Below are 18,222 nucleotides of genomic sequence, written 5' to 3' on the forward strand. Positions count from 1 at the left end.
GAGGAAAAAAACTTAAGAGGATGCAAAAAAACCCTCAGTTATCAAGATAAATAATGTGTTTTAATACATTATTTATAAACTAAAATTAAATGAAAAAATACACGATAACAAAATATTGCAATTGTAAATAACAACAAAATCCAATCTGCCCTTGCACAACCTTGCTCACTTTCCTTACCCTAATCCTGGCCCTGGTTCCAATAAAACTTTATTTATATAAACAAGGAGACAGACCATGAGCCATGGTTTGCCAAGTCAATTTTTTAATATAGTGCATTAAAATATTATTTATTTTGGTAGCTGAGTTTTTTGGTACCTTTTAAAATTTATTTCACATCCTAGTCAACTCTGTTCTCTCACTAGACTATATACACTGAGGGCAGAGACCAAGGGTTATTTATCTTTGGTGCATAGCAAGCACTCATTAAATGCTCAAAAGTGATTCTTAGGGCTAGTAGTTAATTTCACATTTAAATTGTTTCCCTAAATTTAATCCTTAAAATTTTTAGTAAAAAAATACATTACTTGTCCCTCAAGGAAAATAGAAACATGTAGTATAAATGACAAATATAATAATCATATTCAGTATGGCTACTTTACTTCTAGTAATTTATCACAAGAAAATAATTCAGCTAAGCAAAAAGATGAAGGTATTTAAATGTTTTGTTGTTGTTGTTTAGTCGCTAAGTCATGCCTGACTCTTTGCAACCTCATGGACTGCGGCACACAGGCTTCCTTGTCCTCCACTATCTCCTGGAGTTTGCTCAAGTTCATGTCCATTGAGTTGGTAATGCTATCTTATTGCAACATAAATAATTCCCAAGCTATGGGAACTGTTTACTATATTATGGTAGAACATAATAATATATGTAATATATATGATGGACTCATATATTAAAGAAAATAACTTTTAAAGACTATGTAAAAATTTGAAATATATGATAAAATAATAAGTAAAAATTAACAAAATACAAAGAAATAGGAATACACAAAAAGTAAGCCAGTGTATACAATTATAAATTAATATGCAAACCAAACTTCACTTAGATTATGGAATTACATTTTCATTATTTTTATTGTCTTTAATCTTGTTTTGATAATGCTTTTACTAAAATATTTGTAATGAAAATTTATCTTGAATAAAGTATTCTCAGCAGGCACAAGATAAATCCATTATCTGCAGTACATTTCTTCTCTTGATGAATATTCCAAATCTTGGTGAGAGGAGTTGAAAATCCAAAAACAAACAAACAAAATACCCTTTCTTTTACATCAGGCCAATAAGTTAATTCTTGACTCTTCATTTTTCTTACTAAGCTTTGGAAATTACCCTATTTATAAGCATGGCAAATCATAGGGGAAATCACACCAGGTGGAGAGGATTTAAATATCACAAGTTTCTGTTTCAAATGGAGATGAGAATAGAAACAAGGAGAGGGAAACGTGGATGGGTCTGGCCAAGAGTAAGAAAAGAGAAAGTGTTTTGGGGCAGAAGTTCGTAAACTAGGGATCTTGGGCCCAGATTGTAAGCTAAGAATATTGTTTAAGAAGAAAAAGGAGGGAAGAGAAAGAAGTGAGGAGAGGAAATGATAGAGACCCACACGGCCCACAAGCCTGGAGTATTCACCATCTGATTCTTTACGAAAACGTTTGCAACCTCTGCTCTAGAAGGGGAAAAAACACACTTCTGGGTGTTAGTCTACTTTGTATTTTTAAAGTTAGTACATTTTATGTTGTTAGATAAGTTTCAAATTTACAGAAAAATTGAGCAGAAAGTACAGAGTTGCCCCAGATGCCCCTTCTGCCCCACCACATATACATAGTTTCTCTCATTCTTGGCTTGCATTAGTATGGTACATTTGTTACAACTGATAAATCAACACTGGTCAATTTTTTTGGCCAAGTGGAATGTGGGACCTTACTTCCCCAACTAGGGTTCAAATCCACGCCCCCTGCTTTAAAAGAACAGTGTAGTCCCAATACATTATTATTAACTAAAGAACTAAAGTCCACAACCTCAGATACGCAGAGGACACCATCCTTATGGCAGAAGGTGAAGAACTGAAGAGCCTCTTGATGAAAGTGAAAGAGGAGAGTGAAAAAGCTGGCTAGAAACTCAACATTCAAAAAACTAAGATCATGGTATCTGGTCCCATCACTTCATGGCAATTAGATGGGGTAACAATGAAAACAGTGACAGACTTTATTTTCTTAGGCTCTAAAATCACTGCAGATGGTGACTGCAGCCATGAAATTAAAAGATGCCTGCTCCTTTGAAGAAAAGCTATGACAAACCTAGAGTGAATGAAGTCGCTCAGTTGTGTCCAACTCCTAGCGACCCCATGGACTGCAGCCTACCAGGCCCCTCCATCCATGGGATTTTCCAGGCAAAAGTACTGGAGTGGGTTGCCATGACAAACCTAGACAACATATTAAAAAGCAGAGACATTACTTTGCCAACAAAAATCCGTCTACTCAAAGCTATGGTTTTTCCAGTGGTCATGTATTGATGTGAGAGGTGGACCATAAAGAAAGCTGAGCACCAAAGAGTTGATGCTCTTGAATTCTTGAGAGTCCCTTGGACTGCAAGGAGATCCAACCAGTCCACCCTAAAGGAAATCAGTCCTGAATATTCATTGGAAGGACTGATGCTGAAGCTGAAGCTCCAATCCTTTGGCCACCTGATGAGAAGAACTGACTCATTGGAAAAGACCCTGATGCTGGGAAAGATTGAAGGCAGGAGGAGAAGGGGACGACAGAGGATGAGACGGTTGTATGGCATCACTGGCTCAATGGACATGAGTTTGAACAAGCTCTGGGAGTTGGTGATGGACAGGGAAGCCTGGCATGCCACAGTCCATGGAGTCACAAAGAGTCGGACATGACTGAGCGACTGAACTGAACTGATAGGTTGCCTCAGGGTTCACACTTGGTGTTGTACAGTTTTATGGGTTTTGACAAATGCATAATGTCATGTATCCATCATGACAGCATCATAGAGAATAGCTTCACTGCCCTAAAAATCCCCAGTGCGCCATCTATTCCTTCACTTCCTCCCCCATGCAAACTCTTTGCAACCACTGATCTTCTTATTGGCTCTGTAACTGCCTTTTCCAGAATGTCACATAGTTAAAATCATATAGCCTGTAGCCTTTCAGACTGGCTTCTCTTACTTCATTTCAATAGCAACATGTATTCAAAATTCCTCTGTATCTTTTTCTGGCTTGAGAACTCATTTCTTTTTATCACTGGATAATATTTGATTTCATGGGTGTGCCACAGCTTGTTTATCCATTCACCTATTGAAGGGCATTTTGATCACGTCCAAGTTTCAAAAATTATTAATAAAGCTGATATATTCTTTGTGTGCAGGTTTTTGTGTGGATGTTGGTTTCAACTCATTTGGGTAAATACTAAGAAGTGCCATTGCCGGATCATATGGTAAGAGCCTGTTTAGTTTTGGAAGAAACTGCTAACTGTCTTCCAGAGAGACTGTGCCATTTAGTACTCCCACCAGCAATGAATGAGAGGCTCTGTGGTTCGGCATTCTCACTGCAGCTGATGTTTCTGGTATTTTGGATATTGGTTGTTCCAATAGGGGTGTCATGGTCCCTCACTGTGGTTCTAATTTGCAATTTCCTAATGATATATGATATTGTCTTTTCAGATACTTATTTGCCATCCATATATCTTCTTCAATGAGGTATAAGTTCACATTTTTTGCCCATTTTTAAATCGGGTAGTCTGTTAGGGTCAGAGACGACTGAAGCACCTTAGCACACACATTTTCTTATTGGCAAGTTTTAAGAGGCTTTTTTTGTTTTTTTCTTTTTAAAAAATTTGATTTTGCCTCATGCCCAGGATGCAGGGTCTTAGTTCCCTGACCAGGGATTGAACCTGGGCCATGGCAGTGAAAGCACCAAGTCCTAACCACTGGACCACAGGGAACTCCCAGTATCTCTCTTTTTGTACTATTGTAGTGTTGTTTTAAGGGCTTCCGTGGTGGCTCAGCGGTAAAGAAGCTTCCTGCCAATACAGGAGACATGGGGGTTTGACCCCTGGGTGGGTAAGATCCCCTAGAAAAGGAAATGGCAATCCATTCCAGTATCCCTGCGTGGGAAATCCTATGGACAGAGGACCCTGGCCGGTTATAGTCCATGGGGTTGAAAAGAGTCGAACATGATTTAGCAACCACAAACAAGTGCTGTGTTTATATTTGAAATTCCAGATGTACATTGTTGACACATATGAAACCAACTGACCTGTGTATGTTAACCTTGTATACACCCTACAACCTTGCTGTAAATGCTTATTAGTTCTAGGAGATTTTATTATTATTATTATTACATAGAAATTTTCTATGTAAACAATTATGTTATCTGTGAACAATTTTAGTTTTCAGCTTTATTTACTCCTTCATCATCTGCATATATTTTGTTTCCTTTTCTTGGTTTATTGTATTAACTAGCACTTCAAGCATAATAATGACTAGGAATGGTGAGAGGAGGCAGCCTTCCCTTATTCCTGCTCTTAGGGGAAAGGTACCTGCTATCTCACCATTAACCATGATGAGAGTTTTTATCACAAATGGTGTGCTGGGTTTTGTCAAATGCATTTTCTGCCTCTATTAATATAATCCTATATTTTTCTTCTTTAGTCTGTTGATGTAAATGATTATATTAATTGATTTTTGAACATTGAGTGAGCCTTAACTACCTGGGATAAATCTCATTTGGGCATGCTGAAGAATTCTTTTTATACTTTGTTGGATTTGATTTGCTTAATATCTCATTAAGGATTTTTGCAGCTATATTCATGAGAGATATTGGTCTGTAGTTTCCTTCCTAGTAATGTCTTTGGTTTTGTCTTCAGGGAATACTAACCTCATGAAATCAGTTATGAAGTATGTCCTGTGCTTCCGTTCTCTGGAAGATACTGTAGAGACTTGGTTTCATTTTACCCCCTAAAAACTGATATAATTTTCCAATAAAACCATTTAGATATAATCCTTTATGTTTGGGAAATTTATTAATTATTGATTCAATTTCTATAATTGATATAGGGATATTCAAGTTATCTATCCAAGTATGAGTTTTGGCAGACTGTGTCTTTTCAAGGAATTGGTTTATTTCATCTAGCTTATCAAATTTAGGGGCATAGAATGGCTCATAATATTCCTTTCATACTCTTTTAATGTCCATAGGATCAGTAGTGACGGCCCTTCTTTCATTTCTGATATTAGTGATTTTTTGACTTCTCTTTTTTCTTGGCTAGTCCAGCTAGAGTTTTATCAGTCTTATTGATCTTTTCAAAGAATCAGTTTTTGGTTTTGTTGGTATTCTCTGTTGATTTTCTGTGTTCAGCTTCACTCCTCAGCTTTCTAATTCTTATTTATTTGCTTTTGTGTTCTTTGGATTTAGTTTTTCTTCCCCCCCGCCCCCAGTTTCCTAAGGTGGGAGCTTATATTATTGATTCTAGATCTGTCTTCTTTTCCAACACATGCATTCAACACTATTCAATTCCCTCAGCCACATTTTTTTGTTGCCTACATAAATTTTGATGAGTTGTATCTTCATACACTCCTGTGTGTTAGTCTGCTTTTTTTTTTAAAAAAAAAAGCAAACAATATCTATAGTATCATCTCCAATAAACAGATCTTTTTTAGAGATTCTTTAAGGTTAGAAAAGACTTAATGGAGCAAAAGTAATAGACAAATAGGAAAAAGCATCCTACACTGAGTTTTCCTGGACTAATTATTGTGAAAAATGACTCAGACATCTTTCTTATATGTATGCCAAGGAGCTCAGACCAAAACCAGCCACTATCTCCACTCCTCTTCATCTCACCTTTCCTTTTAGAAAAGTGATGACTAACTAAATTTTATGGTCTCAAGGGCGTGCTGGAGACAGCTTGTAGCTGCTCTACAGAGTCCATGGCTAACCTGATGTTATCCTGCAGGTGGCCATGTTGGAAGTAGTTGCACCAGAGAAACTGACGTATAATGGATATTGGGGGTGGGGACGTTGGTTCACCAGCACACCAGTGCCAAATGATAAAGCCTAGGATTTTCCCCAGCTTTCTACATTCACCGGGCACAAGTAGGAACACACACTACTGTCTGTGAAAATTAGAGGATCCAAGAGCTTTCAAAAACCATATTCCTCCAGATGCCATGAATACATCAGACCATCTGAGAAGAGGAATTCTTTCAAGCAGCAATGTAAATGTAGCTGGGCAACAGTCCAAAATAGATCTTCTAAGAACACTCAGTCATGTATTCTATAAACATGATGAAAACATTCCTCAACCAACTTTCATAGGGTTAAACTTAAGTGTAGTGATTCATCCAAATGCGCAAGCTGAAAGCAACTAAAATTGGAAGCCACAACTTGGATGGTTATTTACTCCATGGTGGTTCAGATCAAAGTCTTTCCCTATGAATCAGTAGCATCTACCAGTACCAGAATAAGGGCAATTACCTGACGTTAGGGGTTTGGAAGGACTGGGCAATAACTGAAGAGAAAAGGCTGGAAGAAGGAGAAAGTATTTTCCAATAAAGCTAAAAATAACGTAGGGTCGTATAGTTATTTGAAAGGCAGATCTCTAACATTCCATGATTTGAACAGACATAAGGCCCTACAATCTAATTACTGATAGAAAGAATAGAGATCAGTAGTCACAACTACAGTGACTACTTTTACTTACTAATAAAAACTGTACAAACTATCTCCTTTAATTACTTTGGTGTATATTTTACAAACTCATGAATACAGGCACATACACACATATACATATGAGAAAATCTATCTATATCCTTCTCTCCAAATTTCCTCTACCTCCCTACCAAAATATAGATTAATAAAAATCAGTAGGGCTATTACTTGTACAGCAGTGATGGTTTAGAAAGCATTTTCACAGACATTATCCCATTCATTTATTATTTGTTAATACTGTAAACATTATTTATATCCTCATTTGAAGTTGAGGAAACCGAGCCTCTGAGAGAGAAACTGACCTGTCCAAGGTCACACTGGAGGTCAGCATATGAATGAGGATTAACATGTAATTTTTTTTTTTCCATCATGCCTCATGGCTTCCCAGGTCTCCTGCATTACAGGCAGTTTCTTTACCATCTAAGCCACTAAGGAAGCTGTCTACTGGGAAAGATAGAAGGTAATCACCAGAGACACCTTTAGACCCTGATCAGTCCAGAGGAATCTACATAAAAAACGTTGCTAAAACTTGCCCTTGTCTTCCTTTCGTGCCTCCACATATTTGCCTTCCTACAATTTGCCAACCCTAGAAACTCAGAGTCCTTTTCCTTTGACTTGTCACTTCTCTAAAACCTTGTTTTCCTTTTAAGATGCTGTGTAAGCACAATTCTAACCACTCCTATTGAGTAGCTCCATGTGTACGTTCAATGCAGTTGCTAATAAACTTCTGTTTGTTCTTCTCTGGTTAATCTGTTTCTGTTAAGTCTAATTACAGGGCCTGAGAACCTAAGATGGACATAGGAAAAAGCTTTTTTTCCCTTGCCTATGGTGTCCTACAATAGAAATAGCCTTGGGCCAGGAATTTTCTCATAACCTCCAAGCTACAGTGGACATTAAACTGGAGGAGTTAAAGGTTTGCCCCTTGCAAGTAGGAAATGTACCTTTGTGGTGTGCTAAGTTGCTTCAGTTGCGTCCGACTCTTTGCACTGCAGCGCTATGGACTGAATGTGAGTGGGATTCTCCAGGCACAAATACTAGAGTGGGTTGCCATTTTCTGGGATCATTCCAACCCAGGGATTGAACCTGCATTGGCCAGGTCTTCCTAACTCAAGCATATCCCTTCTAAGCCCTAGGCTGCCACCCTGCTTGAGTTTGATTTTCTAACACACAGGCAGAAGCATAGAAAATGCTCAACTCAAAATGCTTTTAAAAAAGGAGATTTAAAAAAAAAAAAAAAAAGGAGCTTTCACTATGTCCTGGATTCTTTTTGGACTTTCCAATACAGAAATAGAGAAAATAACTTTTTAAGTCAAATGAATTACTAAGAATTAAGTCGTTTGCATTCCTGGAATGTCTAAATTTGCATCAATCTAGCTCATGTAATTTATCACTAAAATTTTTTTTCTTTTATTTTTCTAAAAATGAAAATGACTTGTCTAGTACATTTGGAAGGCTTTAAGTCATTCTGATAGGTCTTTTTATATGTTTAAGAATTTTTGTCTGGTTGTTATTACCATTGATTTTCATAATCTTTGTCAGCCACTTCCTATGTTTGAGACCTCATGAAAAGTGTATTATTAAAGTCATAAGTTCACATACGAATAAGGGCTGTGTGTCCATCTCAAATTCTAAGACTTTATGACCAATTCCAAGAATTTTTTTTAAGTAGTCATTTTCTTCAAGTGTTTTGAAGTCCAAAGTAGTTTTAGAAGACTGTCTTTGGATTTGAAGGTCCCCTAGATTTTTTTAATGTACAGACATAGACAAATGTTCAGGTTATAGAAGTGGTGGGGAAAGTCTAAACCAACTGGAATCATCCTGGAAGAGCTGCTCGATTAGCATCAGATTTGTCCACATGCCCCTTTACTCAGCCTCTAGTGGAGAATCTGCTTCTAATTTTAGATGCTACATGAAAGCAAACATACTATAATCAACGAGGTTCATTGGTGCCAAGAACTGCCAATTCGCTTAAAGACTGACTCTCTCCAGGTATTTTGTTAAAGTAGCACCTATCAGTAGTCTTGCCTGGAAAATCCCATGGACGGAGGAGCCTGGTAGGCTGCAGTCCATGGGGTCACTAAGAGTCGGACCCGACTGAGCGACTTCACTTTCACTTTTCACTCTCATGCATTGGAGAAGGAAATGGCAACCCACTCCAGTGTTCTTGCCTGGAGAATCCCAGGGACGGGGGAGCCTGGTGGGCTGCCGTCTATGGGGTCGCACAGAGTCAGACACAACTGAAGTGACTTAGGAGCAGCAGCAGCACCTCTCAGAAGTTGGCTGACAACTCAATTTCCAACAGGGACATGAGGAAAAGTATTTTCTAAAGCTCTTACGTATTAAAGAAACCCCGAACAGTTTAGCAGAGTGCTAAATTCATTGAACAAAGATGCTGTTAGACAGAGGTGGTTCTAATGTCTTGGCTACCTAAGTAAGCAAACCAAAACCTGATCTTATGAACACCTCAAGGTAGAGAAATCGAAACCTGAGGACAACTGATCACAAACAGCCAACCAGGCTTTGCCAAATAAGGTCTCCTAACTGCTTCTTGTTTGGTACCAAACAGATTGGAATGGATGTTTGCTCAAATAAACTCTCAAAATTCTTAATATGCCTCAGTTTATCATTTAACATGAAAGAAAGTAAATGGAATTGTGTAGCTATTTGAATTAATTTTAAAGGGCTTCCCTGCTAGCTCAGTGGTAAAGAATCTCCCTGCCAATGCAGGAGACTCGGATTCTATCCCTGGGTTGGGAAGATCCCCTGGAGAAGGAAATGGCAACCCACTCCAGTATTCTTGCCTGGAGAATCCCATGGACAGAGGAGCCTGGTGGGCTGCAGTCCCTGGGGATGAAAAAGAGTTGGATACTACTTAGTGACTAAACAACAAAAATAAGAGAATTTTACTGTTGACCTAAAATTCCTCTTTAGCTGGGATAGCATTTTTAAAAACAGACTGGGTCCTTAAATGTAAGTACAAATAAAAATTATTTTGGTAATTATTAGTACATTATTATTTAAAATTATAAGTACAAATTATTCCCTCTCTACTACCCTTTGCTAGCAAGGATTTAAGGGAGAGCAAAGGTGAAACAGTGGAACAGGGTCAGACTTGATTTTCTGGGCTCCAAAATCACTGCAGATGGTGACTGCAGCCATGAAATGAAAAGACGCTTCCTCCTTGGAAGGAAAGTTATGACCAACCTAGATAGCATATTCAAAAGCAGAGACATTACTTTGCCAACAAAGGTCCGTCTAGTCAAGCCTATGGTTTTTCCAGTGGTCATGTATGGATGTGAGAGCTGGACTGTGAAAAAAGCTGAGAGTCGAAGAATTGATGCTTTTGAACTGTGGTGTTGGAGAAGACTCTTGAGAGTCCCTTGGACAGCGAGGAGATCCAACCAGTCCATCCAAAGGATGGACTTGATGCACATGAGTTTGAATGAACTCCAGGAGTTGGTGATGGACAGGGAGGCCTGGCGTGCTGCGATTCATGGGGTCGCAAAGAGTTGGACATGACTGAGCAACTGAATTGAACTGAACTGAACTGAAAGGGGTTAGTTCTGCAACTCAACACACACCACCTACTATACTACACAGGCTGGACTCCTTGCCTATGATAGCTCAAATGACGAAAGGCCAGCAGAGCTCCTCAGAGAGCCTGGAATGGATTCACAGAGCGGGGAGATCTGAGTTCTGAGATGTTCCTGCCACTTTCTATAGAGTATTCTTGGAGAAACCCAACAATCTAAGAGAGACCAGTCAACGCCCTCCTACCCCCAAAAGCCTCAGGGCTCTCTGTTTCAATTTCTTGATGAATGGAAAAGCTCTTCTCCACAGCCAGAAATAGCCATTTCCCCTCTTTTCTAAAAGAATCAGGCAGGATACACCCTGGGCTTTCCTTTGTGTTTGATGATAGCTTGCAGTCCCTCATTTTGTTCTCAAAGCCCACATTGTGTTGACTTACTTGATTGATAAAGGCTTCATTTACAATCCAAAGGATTTTTTTAAGCAATGGAGGGAATTTAAGAAGTTAATTCCAATGGAGCTTTCTGACTTTTTTTTAACCGAGAAACCAATTACACTAATCCTGCTATTTTAACTCCCTGGGGTTCTTCCTATCTCCATTCCCTCCCCTCTCCTCACCCCTACAAACTGTAAGCAAAATTTTTGTTTTGAAAGTAACTGTTCACATTTCTTTCCTTGGGAAAGGGTGCAGAGAACTCATCCATTTTCAAAGACCCCAAAAAGAACCATCACTGTGAGGTGGAGAAATGGAAGTGCAATCAACAAAGTCTGAAAGAAGTAAATCCACCTAAACTGTGCTCAGGTGCTCCCTAAACTCAATGCAAGACCCCCTCCACCCCCAGAGCACTGTTCCATCAGCAAGGGTCAAGGCCTTTAAAACCAGCAGTCGGATGAGCTTCCTGTGGACTCCATGTGAAATATCACTCTCCTGAGACTCTGGGAGGATTTCTGGTCCTCCAGTTCAGTTTAGGTCAGTCACTCAGTCCTGTCCAACTCTTTGTGACCCCGTGGACTTCAGTACGCCTGTCCATCACCAACTCCGGGAGCCTACTCAAACTCCTGTCCATCATGTTGGTGATGCCATCCAAACATTTCATCCTCTGTTGTCCCCTTCTCTTCCTGCCCTCAATCTTTCCCAGCATCAGGGTCTGTTCCAATGAGTTGGTTCTTCACATCAGGTGGCCAAAGTACTGGAATTTCACTTTCAGCAAAACTGAACTTTTAGCTTCTGGCTCTTGGATGCAGTGTATTTCCAGGAAAGCAGTCAGAAACATACCGAGAAAAAGACAGGTAACTCCTAGCATTGCTGGTCTGCACTCCTGTATGAGATGCTTGCTCCTTGGAAGGAAAGCTATGACAAACCTTGACAGCTTATTAAAAAGCAGAGATGTCACTTGGCTGACAAAGGTCTGTATAGTCAAAGCTATGGTTTTTCCAGTAGTCATGTATGGATGTGAGAGTTGGACCATAAAGAAGACTAAGTGCCGAAGAACTAACTGATGCTTTCGAATTGTGATGCTGGAGAAGACTCTTGAGAGTCCCTTGGACAGCAAGGAGATCAAACCAGTCAATCCTAAAAGAAATCAACCCTGAATATTCATTGGAAGTGTTGCAGGAAAGGGACCCCTTCCAGGGCCCGAAACTGGGCTCTTGTCTAACACTCGGAAATGAATTGTCCGAGGAGACACATGTGCTGACAAAGCAAGAGATTTTATTGGGAAAGGGCACCCGGGTGGAGAGCAGTAGGGTAAGGGAACCCAGGAGAACAGCTCTGCTGTGTGGATTGCAGTCTTGGGTTTTATGGTGATAGGATTAGTTTCCCAGTGGTCTTTGGCCAATCATTCTAATTCAAAGTCTTTCCTGGTGGCGCATGCATCGCTCAGCCAAGATGGATGCTAGCGAGAGGGATTCTGGGAAGTGGACGGACACGTGGTGTCTCCTTTCCATCTTTCCCGAACTCTTCCGGTTGCTGCTGCTAAGTCACTTCAGTCGTGTCCGACTCTGTGCGATTCCATAGACAGCAGCCCACCAGGCTCCCCCGTCCCTGGGATTTTCCAGGCAAGAACACTGGAGTGGGTTTCCACTTCCTTCTCCAATGCATGAAAGTGAAAAGTGAAAGTCAAGTCGCTCAGTCGTGTCCGACTCTTAGCGACCCCATGGACTGCAGCCTACCAGGCTCCTCCGCCCATGGGGTTTTCCAGGCAAGAGTACTGGAGTGGGGTGCCATTGCCTTCCTTTCGACCTTTCCCAGAACCCTTCTGGTTGGTGGTGGCTTATTAGTTCAGTATTCCTTATCAGGATCTCCTGTCATAAAACAATTCATGCAAATGGTTACTATGGTGCCTGGCCAGGGTGGGCGGTTTCAATCAGTGTGCTTCCCCTAACAGAAGGACTGATGCTGAAGCTGAAGCTCCAATACTTTGGCCTGATGCAAAGAGCTGACCCATTGGAAAGACCCTGACGCTGGGAAAGATTGAGGGCAAGAGGAAAAGTGGGCAACAGAGGATGAGATGGTTGAATGGCATGACTGACTCAATGGACATGAATCTGAGCAAACTCCAGGAGATACTGAAGGACAGGGGAGCCTGGCAGTCCATGAGGTCTGAAAGAGTTGGACATGACTGAATTACTGAACAACAAAACTCCTGTATGAGACAGGTAAACCAGTATGGAAGCTGGATTGTAAGAGGCCTCTCACAATACGGGTCATATCAGTGAATCACTCAGTGAACCTGCAGTCCTGGTGGGGCAGCCGGAGGCTAGTTGACCTAGGGAGCCTCAGCAAGGATGCTTCACCTCTGTTCTACATAGTTTTGTCCTCTAGTGGGCTAGCCTGGGCTCATAGCTGTGGAAGCCTTCCACTGGAACAAGAACAGAAGGGACAAGACCTCTTGTGGCCTAGGCTTGGAATCATACATCACCTCTCCGATATTCTGTTAGTCAAAGCAAGTTACAAGGCCAGTCCAGCAGGAAGGGGTGGAGATAGATTTCATCTCTTTTTTAAAAAAGTTTTGTTTGGCTGCATCGGGTCTTCGTCACAGTATGTGGGATCTTTATTTGTGGCATGTGGGATCTAGTTCCCTGACCAGGGATAGAACCTGGGTCCTACCACTTGGGAGCATGAAGTCTTAGACACTGGACCACCAGTAAAGTCCTTAGATTTCATCTCTTGATGGAAGGACCTGCAAAGAATTTGCAGCCATTTGTAATCTACCACATCAGTAAATCCATGTAGCTTTATCATCTCTGGTACTGATGTCCTGTTGTCTGTCTGTGTTCTCTGGTGATGATATTCCAACAGGTCGGGTATGGAAAGTTTTTCCAAAAAGATTCCAACTGCCACAAGGCAACTGTAGCTTCATTACTTCCTCCGTGACTGTTGATGAGGTCGGGCACATCAAACCTTTCCTGAAACTGTTGCCAGTATCTTAGGTGGAGAAGAGACAGAATGGTCCCAATTTGCTACCCACAGCAGATTGCTAGGGAAATAACTGCTTTCTTTACATTCGAGTGTCATTTTCACAGCACCCTTGCTGATAAACTAATGTTAGCCGAAAACCAGTAACCTGGCTACATTTCACTAAGAACTGTGATCTCTAGAACACCTGCGGATAAATGTGCTAATGAGAGACTTTTCTTAAGGGCTCTTATCTCCATGATTATTCCAAGCCACAGTTGAATGCAAACATCATCAGGACAGTGTTATGCTTAATAGCCTAGAATGCTCCTGTAATACTCAATCCCCTTTACACAGATCAGCCTCTGAAATAGGAACGCAGCCTCAGGGGAGAGAGCAGCTTAATCAACAAGCCTCAGGTAGGAAAGGACCACGAAGTAATGACTTCCCAGCCCAGGGATGCTCCTATAGATTCTGTATATTTCCAGTCCAATCAAGACGGCAGCCAAAAGAATCCTTTTCCATCAAACTTCATTATTCATTTATGGGATAATTCTCTGAAATGGGCTAGCTATTTCTAACACGTCCCTGTTAGAGTAAGAAGCCAGTAGATGTCTTATATTGTGCAAACGCTTTCATCAAAGACTTGGTGCCCTTACACTGTTTATACAAACTTGATGACCAAGCAACTGGAGTTGGTTCAAGTCCCTATAGAAAGTGAAAAGTGAGAGTCGCTCAGTCATGGTTGACTCTTTGCAAGCCTGTGGACTGTTCAGTCCATGGAATTCTTCAGGCCAGAGTACTGGAGTGGGTAGCCTTTCCCTCCTCCAGGGGATCTTCCCAACCCAGGGATCAAACCCAGGTCTCCCGCATTGCAGGCAGATTCTTTACCAGCTGAGCCACAAGGGAAGTCCAAGAATACTGGAGTGAGTAGCCTATCTCTTCTCCAGGGGATCTTCCTGACCCAGGAATCAAACTGGGGTCTCCTGCGCTGCAGGCAGATTCTTTACCAACTGAGCTATCAGAAAAGCCCCTATGGGATCCATGTAATCCTTGATGTCCACTTAATAGCAGGTTTTTCTTTTTTAAATAGCAGATCTTAAACCCAGACCTCATAGCAGTTTTGCTTCTCCCTTCTTGAGTGTTCCATGCTTATCTGAACTGTAAGCAATGGTCAGTGTTACCTTAGCCATCAATTAAAGGTATCTTTCCTTTTCCTTACCTCTTGCACCTTCTTCTCACTACTCTCTTTCCTTCTATATGGTCCCTTCCTTCATTCTTCCCATGGGACTCATTACTGTACAAATTAGGATTTGGTGTTTGAAACATACTCCATTCAATTTTAAACACAAATGGACTGAATTAGGGCAGTGGTGGAAAGACAAGAGAAGGGGGCTCTTGGGTGAGTCTCGGGGTACTCCCATAATTCCAAAGAGCCAATGACTAGGAAGCTGCTCCCTGTGCTGAAATCAAGACACTGGGGACTTTCGAGGCTGCCCCTGAGTGTATGGAGTTCAAGAACGTCATCATAATTGCAATCCAGGAGTGAAGAAACAGGGATCTGAATGCCAGGATCAGAATGTCATTGCTTCTCATCACCTACAGAGCTGGACAAGTGCTCCAGAAAATTTCATGATCTTGCTTGCCTGCAGAAAATAGCCAAAAACAGCCTGAAAAATGGCCACTACCCCATTTCCTCCTTGCAAACAACATATACACAGATCTCATGAAATGAAACAATCTTCTAGCTAAAAGAGAGTCTGGGAAATGTGGTAGCTTGGGGTTTTCTAATCTCTGTAGTAAGGAGAGGCATTCTGGAGGGAGGCGAGAATGAATATAAGTGCTGACTGATCAAACCCTGCTCAAGGACTCCACTGCTTAGCTCCCCTCTTATAAAAGGAATTAGAATGTTTAAAACACAAGCACATGCCACTAGTCTCATTTTCAACATTATTCCAGCCAATGCTCATGGCACCCCATAAATAAGGTGCTATTAACCCATTTTTCTGGGTGGAGAAATGGGGGCCAGGGAAGCTAAGTAATTTGCCCAGGGCCACACAGTAATAGTAAGGCTTCCCCAGTGGCTCAGTGGTAAAGAATCCACCTGCCAACGAAGGAGTCATAGGAGACACAGATTCGATCCCTGGAAGGAGGAAATGGTACCCCACCCCATGGATAGTTTCAGGATAATCCCATGTTAAGAATAATCCCATGGACAGAGGAGCCTAAAGGGCTACAGTCCATAAGGTCACAAAGAGTTAGATATGACTGAGAATGCATGTACTAGTGGGGAGCTGGTGATCAAACTCAGGTTTGTGTAATGCCAAGGTCCATATGTGTCAAAACCAATATGGTGCCAAAGGCTACGAGCTTCACCACCAAGCTAACCCACGTCATGGAGGTGCTCTGTCCCCAGACCAGGGACTCAGCCACTGAAGCACATGAGAATAGTTTTCCATTTCCTTTTCTGGAATCTGACAAATTACACTTCATTTGCTTAATCCACTCTGACAAGCCCTGGACTGAGGAGCAAACAGGGGCAGAGGACAGCACAGACAATATTGCTACACGACACGTGCCATCTCATCACCTTTATGCCGATTGGTCATCTAAGAAAACCACCAGTATCTTCACGAAAGACTAAGAAAGCACTTAGAATGTGATGACATTTTAAAAGGAGCTGGAGAAGAATTCTTAGCTCGGCAATCATAATCATATTATGCATAATGCGCATCATTCACAAACATTAGGACAAAGAACACAGGCCCTCAGATCCACCGCTGACCCAATACTAGCCTTTTGGCAGGTCAAAATCAAGACAAGGGCATAGCCTCGCCCACTTGATTGGGTGCCAAGGGCTGTCTCAAGCCTTCTCTTCTACTCTGATAAAGAATATAATTTAGAATCAGATGGAAAAATCCCCTCCAGAGGCTGCTTGAGGAAGCTCTCTGTCATGGCTGATTATCAGACTAGTTAGGAAAACAAACAAAAAAACATAAAAATGCTGTTCTTGGCATAGTACTTTTATTCCCCCCATCATGATTTAGTCAAGATTTAAATCCTCTCAACTGAGCAATTCTTTGTTCAAAGAAGGCTGCATGAATCCACAATGGAGGTGAGCGTGTGCCCGCTGAGAAGGTCGCCTGACTCCGTACCTGGCTGGTCTTTCTGGCAACGGACAGGCCACCTCCACCCTCTAGATGGTTCCTTCTTAGACACAAATGCCTTGACAGAGCTTCTGGTTCTCAGAGGGAAATCCCTTTACACACACAAACTCATCTGCAAGAAATGCTTGCAGCAGGCAGGACCTTTCAGAATGACCACCTTCTAAAAAATGTGGCAAATGCTACCAAAAGGAGTTCTATTTATCTGAGGAGCCCCAGGGCAACGTACCTTCCTTCTTCCTCTTTCAGGATTTCTTTACCAACAGCCAATGTTCTCAATTAGCCACGAGGTGCCCTTTCTGCCTGGAAGTCACCTCAGCATATGTGGGCATTTGCTAAATGTGGATGGTGATTCATCACGGACAATGGCCAAGGTTTTGACATCATCAATCAAGAGAGGAAAGAAGTCCTTTTCTCAATCAGACGATCTTTGTATCTCAGCAGATAATAATCCAATAACCCACACTAGCACCTACACCCTCCACTCTGCATTTCCACTATAATTTGGAAATTCTTTCCACCTCCCATATAATATGCCTGTCCCAATGGGAACTGTTACCACCTTCAAATACGAGTGGCTATTTATTATAATAAAAGTCTAATGCTCTTGGGGTTAATAAATTCTATTACATTTGGCTTTTTCTTACTCTCCAACACGAGAAAGTCAGCCTTGGAACTCACCTCTGAAGTCTCTCCTACTTCCACATATTTTTTAAGGAGACTCTTTTTTTCTTTTTTTCCCAATATTTATTTATTTATCTGGCTACATCAGGTCTTAGCTGTGGCATATGGGATCTAGTTCCCTAACCAGGGATTGAACCCAGGTCCTCTGCCTTGGGAGGGCAAAGTCTTAGACACTAGATCACCAAAGAAGTCCTACTTCTGCATATTCTAATTCCCTAAAAAACTGAGCAAGTTTTGATCCTTTAAAGTCCCAAACTCCATATGTGCAAGGGGAGTATGATCTGGCCTGATAAGGGAAGAACCCTCTGTAAATAGAAGGTAAGGTTAGAAAAGGGAGGGAAATGGTTAGAGTTTGAGTCTGGGCTCAAACTGTGATGGAGTCAAAAATTTACTCCATCACAAAATATACCAGGTAGACGGTGTGCACTCAACTTTATTCCTGGGGTGAGACCAACCACAGTGACTAAAAACTCTTCCGTTTCCTAAATTCCTCTACCAGTAATTTTCTCCAGGGCCTCTCGGGTAAACTTTCCTTTAAAGTTAAATTGGTTTTCATCTAATCTGTTTTTGAGATTCAATGTTTAAATTGTTTCAACCTGATGGATGGTTAGTATTTTGCTAAAAATTTGAAACTGCTAATGGGTAGTCAAAATATACTTGTTAGGTTTTAAAAATATTTTCTCATAAAATGAAAGACAAAGAGTATTTGCAGGAAACCCCACACCCTGAGATGGTG

The 18,222-nt window shown here is 41.1% G+C and overlaps 1 long non-coding RNA gene and 1 other non-coding gene across 3 annotated transcripts in view; both read right to left on the reverse strand.

The window, feature by feature from the left end:
* Window positions 1-18,222, reverse strand: part of LOC138985931 (uncharacterized) — a 111,684-nt gene that overhangs the window by 34,941 nt on the left and 58,521 nt on the right. The window lies entirely within an intron of this gene.
* On the reverse strand, window positions 3,876-3,948 carry TRNAE-UUC (transfer RNA glutamic acid (anticodon UUC)). The gene has a single exon. It is a non-coding gene; the product is annotated as a tRNA-Glu (tRNA).

This window comes from Bos mutus, chromosome 27 (genome assembly GCF_027580195.1).
Source record: "Bos mutus isolate GX-2022 chromosome 27, NWIPB_WYAK_1.1, whole genome shotgun sequence".
Lineage (NCBI taxonomy): Eukaryota > Metazoa > Chordata > Mammalia > Artiodactyla > Bovidae > Bos > Bos mutus.